Source organism: Olea europaea, unplaced genomic scaffold (assembly GCF_002742605.1).
Source record: "Olea europaea var. sylvestris unplaced genomic scaffold, O_europaea_v1 scaffold940, whole genome shotgun sequence".
Taxonomy (NCBI): Eukaryota; Viridiplantae; Streptophyta; class Magnoliopsida; order Lamiales; family Oleaceae; genus Olea; species Olea europaea.
The window spans coordinates 254,210-260,844 of record NW_019267893.1 but is presented as its reverse complement, the minus strand read 5'-3'; the positions used below and the strand labels follow the sequence as shown (position 1 = coordinate 260,844).

Below are 6,635 nucleotides of genomic sequence, written 5' to 3'. Positions count from 1 at the left end.
CCAACTTCTGGAATATCAATGATGTCAACCAAAAAAATCTCAACATGACCCTTTCATTGAAATGGAGGAGTACGTGGATTGTAGCCAGGAAAACATAGAAGCTCCTGAAATTGGAAAACCTGCTAGAAAAAGTAATAACGGAAGAGGAATGCAATTGTAATCAATACTAACAGTGCACGCTCTTTGGTTCTGATCTCATCTCTTTGTTTCTCTCTATTTTTTCCTTCGAAATCTCGAATTCGGTAAGGCTTGCATAAAAATAATATTTGCAAGTAGTGTATACTTTTTTATTTTCCCCTTTGGGAGTTGAAGGGTTGGGTAAATGCTTGTAATTTGCTTCGTATTTGCAGAAAGCTTAATACGGGTGAGTGAATATGCATTATTTTTTGTTTTGAAATTTGGAACTTGAAATAATTTGATGTCATTCTTATTTGCTATTGGAATAATTCCAATGAAGTTAAAGAATAGGGAAATATCATTAACTTGGCAGGATTATTGTGTATATAAATGGTAGTGGTGTGAGTAGATCTACTTGAATAGGTAAATTGTTTATCTAGAAGCAGACGAATAAATATGTAATGTCCTAATGCTATATCTGTCACCACCTTCTCAGTATTTTGTTTGGCTGCTAAAATAGTTCAGGAGGACTAATTGTGAATTGTACCCATATCTTGGATTCTATTTTCGAATTATAGTCCTTTGATGAGCTAAAAAGTTTAAAGACTAGAAAATTCACTACAGCATTTTTTAGGATCTCAGCCTTGATACTATTGGAGTATTGATCAAAGCACGGGTCATACTCATTTATGTGCCTTTCTTTTAATTACCTCAACTTTCTTGCCTTTTTTTAATAGCTCCTGACGATTTTAAGGTTTTCTTTTGAGTTCTTTAAAGCAAGCATGACTCTGTAAACCAGAAAAGGAAATTTTTGAAATTTTTATAGAAGACACCAAGTGAAACCAAATTGCCTTGCTTCTTACAACTTAATGCGATAAACCCCTCAAGTGAAGTTGCACCTTTTTAATTTTAGTAGGACTAATGATCTTTTTATGCCTTTCACATTTCTAATCCCAAAGTAGGTTCTTATTTTCATTAAAATCTTATATTATTTAAGTGGGTTCTTATTTTCATTAAAATCTTATATTATTTAACAGATTTTTAGATGTCTTCATTTTTGTTCATTGATTCATACAACTTAAAGTGCTGATGCTTACACAAAGGCTTTTAGAGGCAAACACCTTGATATTAATTTAAACTTTTGAACATGTGCAATCACTACTTAATGTAGTTGGACTTAAAAGCTAGATACTACCTTTCAAGATAGTATCTTGTCGTGTCAAGCACTTGTATAGTTGTATTTTGCATAGATGTCTTGTTACTCATTTCAATTATAGAGCCAACGAAAATGCTCCATCATCGAAATCAATTAGAAGGACATAACGGTCAAGACCCGAAGGGATCAATCTCTAGCTTAGAAATCCTTCTATATACTAACCGAAAGATGAATACATGAAAAATATCCTGAGTGTTTCATATCATAGGCTTTCGAAAACAATCTAGTTTTCTTGTAAATAATGTGCAGAATGCTACATGTGGTAGAAAGGTAGTGTTTCCAATAACCATCCTTTACGAGATTAGCTGGAAATAGATTCATTTTATGTGGATTGTAAGAGCATTCCAATGTATTACATAGCTTGTAGTCTAATTGACACTTAATTGTGGGAGTGAAGATTTATGAATGTTTGAAATTCCTAATTCTCTAATGTGGGATGAATGGTAACTGGCAGTTTTAGGTGCTTACGTGAATTTACAAATATTATTTATTTTTACTTAAAAACCCGTTTGCTTACTTTTGAAGAGCCATTTTGAGTTGATAACTAGAGGTGGGTTAGCTCATTTTTCCTTTATTTTCACGTTGAACATATACGTTTTCGTTTTTTGTTCATCGTCAACAATAATTTACATCATATTGACACTTTTTAGACGTTGTTCCTAAGTACCATGGCTACCACAAAGAACCAACGTCGTTGCCAACGACAACAATTAGGACTATTTTGGACGATGGTCATTCAAGCAATTATAATATAAAATACCATCAGGTGTCGTAATTGACAACTCCCTAGAGCCCCAAATAGAAACTGGGACTCTGAAAGAGAAATGACACTTATACGGATGTTTGGTACGAGTGATAGAATTTGTCATGATCTACTGAGGATGAAGATAGCTCCGTTTCAAAGATTATGTGCTCGTGTACGAACGTATGGTTTCGTTGACAATAGATCTGTCAAAGTAGAGGAACAAGTGGCTATATTTCTCAACACCGTTGGACATGACCACTGAATCGAACTGAAAGTTTTACGTTCTTCACGTTTATTCAAATAGTGAGTTACTACTTCCATAGAGTTTTACAGGCCTGCCTTGGATTGGATAGAGACATTGTGAACAATGCCACTATTCATAACTCACCATATAAGAAGGATAAGGTGAAGTCATGTTCCAATATTTTTCAGGTCGGGTGGTACTATTTAACTTCATTTATTTTTCCTTTACTATCAGTACTTCTTTTGTAACCAAAATTTTTGATTTTCATATTAGGATCCTGTGGGGGCAGTTAATGGTACTCACATTAGAGGAACAAGCAATGTATTGCAATAGGAAGCAAATGATAACTCAGATTGTTTTAGTCGCTTATACATTTGATATGAAGTTTACGTATGTGCTTACTGGTTAGGAGGGATCCGCCCACGCTTATCGGTTGTTAAGGAGTGCAACTTTACGACAAGGTCATGGGTTAACAATTCCTGTTGGTAAGATCTACATCTTGTTCGATAATGTGTCTTTCACTTATTTCAATAAAGAACGACAACTTAACAACCATGTGTGGAATATGTATATTATCTTGCCAATGTTGAATTCCCCATGGTTCCAGGATTTCTTACACCCTACCATAGGACTTGATACCATCATAGTGACCTTGAGGGACATCGGCCTAAAAGCAAGAAAGAGCTATTTAATTTTCGACATTCATAACTACGAAATGTTGTGGAGAGGATTATTGTTCTACATAAAAAAGATTCGTATATCTGAGGCATCAACCATACCACGATATTAAGACATAAGCAAGGATTGTCCTTGCTTGTTGTGCTAGTCACAACTTCGTAAGGATTTGACGCAGAGGATCTTTGTAACGATGACTATTATACTAGTGATGATGAAATTGACCCTAGACATGTTGATGCACCCGAAGATGATACAACAAATGCTCCTATATCTTTCACAGCAGAAGTTGCATGGTATAGTATTAGGGATACAATGGCTGATGACATGTGGGTCGCTTACCATCCAAGTCATGATGCGAAAATTGATTTCGATTGAATATACTATGTTGTATTTCGTTATTCGTGTTTCCCTATAATATTTGGAGATAAACTTTCTAATATTCTTGTCTCATGCTAAGGTTTCTTCTATAGTTGCTTTGTTGTAACATTATCTTTGATGCTTGTTCTATTGTAATGTTTTCTCATTTCCAAGGCTATCTACATTAGTATCTATGATGTAGCTTCAAATCTCTTTGCTTGGTTTATATTGTTGTTAGATTGTTTTCAAGCAACACTATTGTTCCTTCTACGTATGCTAATATTGACATTTTTCTATTTTCAAGTGATTGCGTTGATGACACAGAATTGACGAAGCTCTCTGGGCCCTTTTTGAGTTGCCAGATCGACCACCCCCTTCGAACGGGAATGACATTTATTTTGGTACATTGCAAGTGGATCCTAATGCTAGGACTCGTCACGTACGTCGGAGTGGTGGAATTGATGGTTATATGATCACTTCACTTACTGGGAAAGTGTTGGCTGGGCACAAATGCAGTGACAATAGCCTTACTTCGTTTCAAGTGTCTACGACAATTGAGAGGGTTGTCAATGGATGCGAGGTCATGGTCTTAGATAAAATGTAAGGGCAAGGTTGAAGACTCTTAAAAAAAAAGCATGCTGAAGTTTGCCTATTGCTAAATATGAGCGAATTTGGGTTAGATCTTGAAATTGGACGCACTGTAGCCGATGCCATTGCTTGGGACGATTTTATTAAGGTATGAATTATGATGCATTTTTGACATTGATACTGATAAAATCTTTCTATATAGATGTTTTGTAACAGTTACAATTCACTCACAAGGTTATTTTGTAGGGAAAGCCAGAATTTGAAAAGTAGAGGACCAAATTTTGTCCAAGATATGATGAGATGGAGACTATCTTCGGCAATGATGCTGCCACTGGAGATCGTACAGTGCCTGGCTTTGACCATTTCTCCCCAATGAATGGAATGCAATATGTTTAGTACGATACTTTGATTGTATTCGTGTATAAACTTCTTACAAGTTGTTATATCTTTTATATAGTTACCGATGAAAGTGTGAATGAGGTAGATATGGAAAATGTGGAGATAGATCATAGCCTAATTCATGCTCGTAAGCGTACCGTCGAAGAAGGGACCAACAAAGCTAAGCGTCGACGTGCACAACCGATGGATGAGAGTATTATCACCCTATCGAGGATTGCCGATTCATCTACAAAAATTGCTTAGGCTATGGAAATGCAAACTGCGCTAGATATACTAAATCATGTCAACTGGCAGTTGATTCTAGAGAAGCTAGAAGCCATGAACCTAGACATGGACGGCATCATGCAAGTCATGAAAGCCTTTTGATCCGACGATGGTTTGGCTAAAGCATCTATGAATGTGACCAGTACAAAATACATGCGTGCTTTGGTGTTTGACAAGTTTGGTTGTGATCTGCCTCCACTACCTTAGACTGTACATGACTTATAGCATTAGTATGTATCAACTTGTATGTATTTGGAAAGCTTAATCCACATAAGTAGTACTTTGAATGTTTTTTGTAATGCACACACGTAACAAATACTGTGCAGTGTTTTATATCCCTTGGTGTGGATGTCTTTTGTCAATTAGTGTGCAGTAATTTTTTGCTATGTTATGACAATGGTTTGGACTGCAACAACGTGGCAAATATTTTCTGTGGGTTTGTTGGGTTTGATATTTGAGATATCTTCTTTATTGTGTAATGTTATTAGTAACGTGTTACTGTCCATTAATTGTTCTAGTTCTTGTAGAGAATTTCAATTTAATTTTTTCGTTTTTTACACTATCTCATTAAAGATCAATATTATTAAAAAGAGTAGGGACTTAGGTCAACCATCACCATTAAGACTTGAAATTTTAAAAAGGACCAAAATGCACATATTTTGCCAAAAAAAGGAAAAAAGGAAAAAAAGAAAAAGAGAAAAAGGAAAAAAGGAAAAAGGAAATTGGCTATGAAGTACCCTCACCGCAATTTCATCATGGAGAAAAATTCCCGGTTCCTTATATGTTGATTTTTAATTGATATAAAATTGGGAAAGTAATAAAATAATAAAATCTGAGATATTTGCTTTGAAGGGGCAGATATTTGCTTTGAAGGGGCTTCATCTTCTTTCAAACACCAATATCAAACCCAACAAACCCACATAAAATATTTGCCTAATTTTTTCCTTACAAAATGGCTATCAAACACCAATAGTTCGAAAAAAAATATATAATTTCTATGGAAAACAAAGCCAAACAAATATCAAAAGATGAAAAATTTCAACATTTTTTAGGCGGAACATTATACCAATTAACCATATTTAATTGACAATTCCCATAAAACAAGTTATAGGCAATTCAATTCTCTAAAATTTATTTTCTTTCTACTCAAATTTCATTCTTTCAATCAAACGGATCCTAAGATTCCCAACCTTTTTGGACAAAAATCAATTCCTACTTTTCTACTTTGTCATGCTATAAAAATTTGTGTAAATTGAGCCCCTATTTGACTACAATAAAATGTTCTATGTTTTTGTTTCAATTTTTAGAGTCATTACGGGATGTCCAATGAAGTCGATATATTGTATTCTTAATATTATTTTGAAGTGCTTACGGCCTAATTTTTCGCTTCGTTGATAGCACACAAAAAGCCAACCGTAGCAAATGTTATGCGTGTCAATATAGCTCGTTTTGAACTAGTATTTCGAGGATTTTCATAAGATGTTAACTTTAATTTTTTTTGATGATTGTATGCTAGCCGAAGCCATAAATCATTTAGTCATCTCGAGACTAGTTTCGAGAACTAAATCATAGACATATCGAATGGTCCAAACAGACATAGAAAATAGTTAAATATGTGTCAAATATGAATAAAAAATACGTCTTAGAAAGAGGCATCTAACTCTTCAAACGGGTTACTTTGACGAGCCTTAACATTTTCTACGATTTTTAATAGGACTAAAAATAAGCTGCTTTTATATCACCATTTATGATGTTGATTTCATTTAAAGTCTCTCACACACTTACCTATAATCTCATTGAGATTCTAATATGCAATAAGAAAGATAAATAAGCATAATGCTATGAAGCATAAGTGATAGAGAGGAAGGGATAGAACCGATCAACGTCGAGGAAGAAATGTGGCCGATGTAAATGTGCTCTATTTGATTTTCGCCTCTATTTTTATATGTTTTGTACTCTAACTCAAAATGTCTACTTTCATCCCTGCATATGCAGATAATAACTTTCGTGTCCAAAAAGAAATGATA

General features: G+C 34.5%; 1 long non-coding RNA gene across 3 annotated transcripts; it reads left to right on the top strand.

Moving 5' to 3' along the window:
• The first annotated feature begins 248 nt into the window (after nt 1–248).
• Nucleotides 249–4,970, top strand: LOC111392576. 3 transcript variants are annotated; one of them, XR_002702280.1, is made up of 3 exons: nt 249–2,510; nt 2,596–4,093; nt 4,192–4,970. It is a non-coding gene; the product is annotated as an uncharacterized LOC111392576 (long non-coding RNA). The 3 variants fall into 3 exon arrangements; XR_002702281.1 differs by having other exon boundaries at nt 249–2,807; nt 3,662–4,093; XR_002702279.1 differs by having other exon boundaries at nt 249–4,093.
• The last annotated feature ends 1,665 nt before the right edge of the window (nt 4,971–6,635 follow it).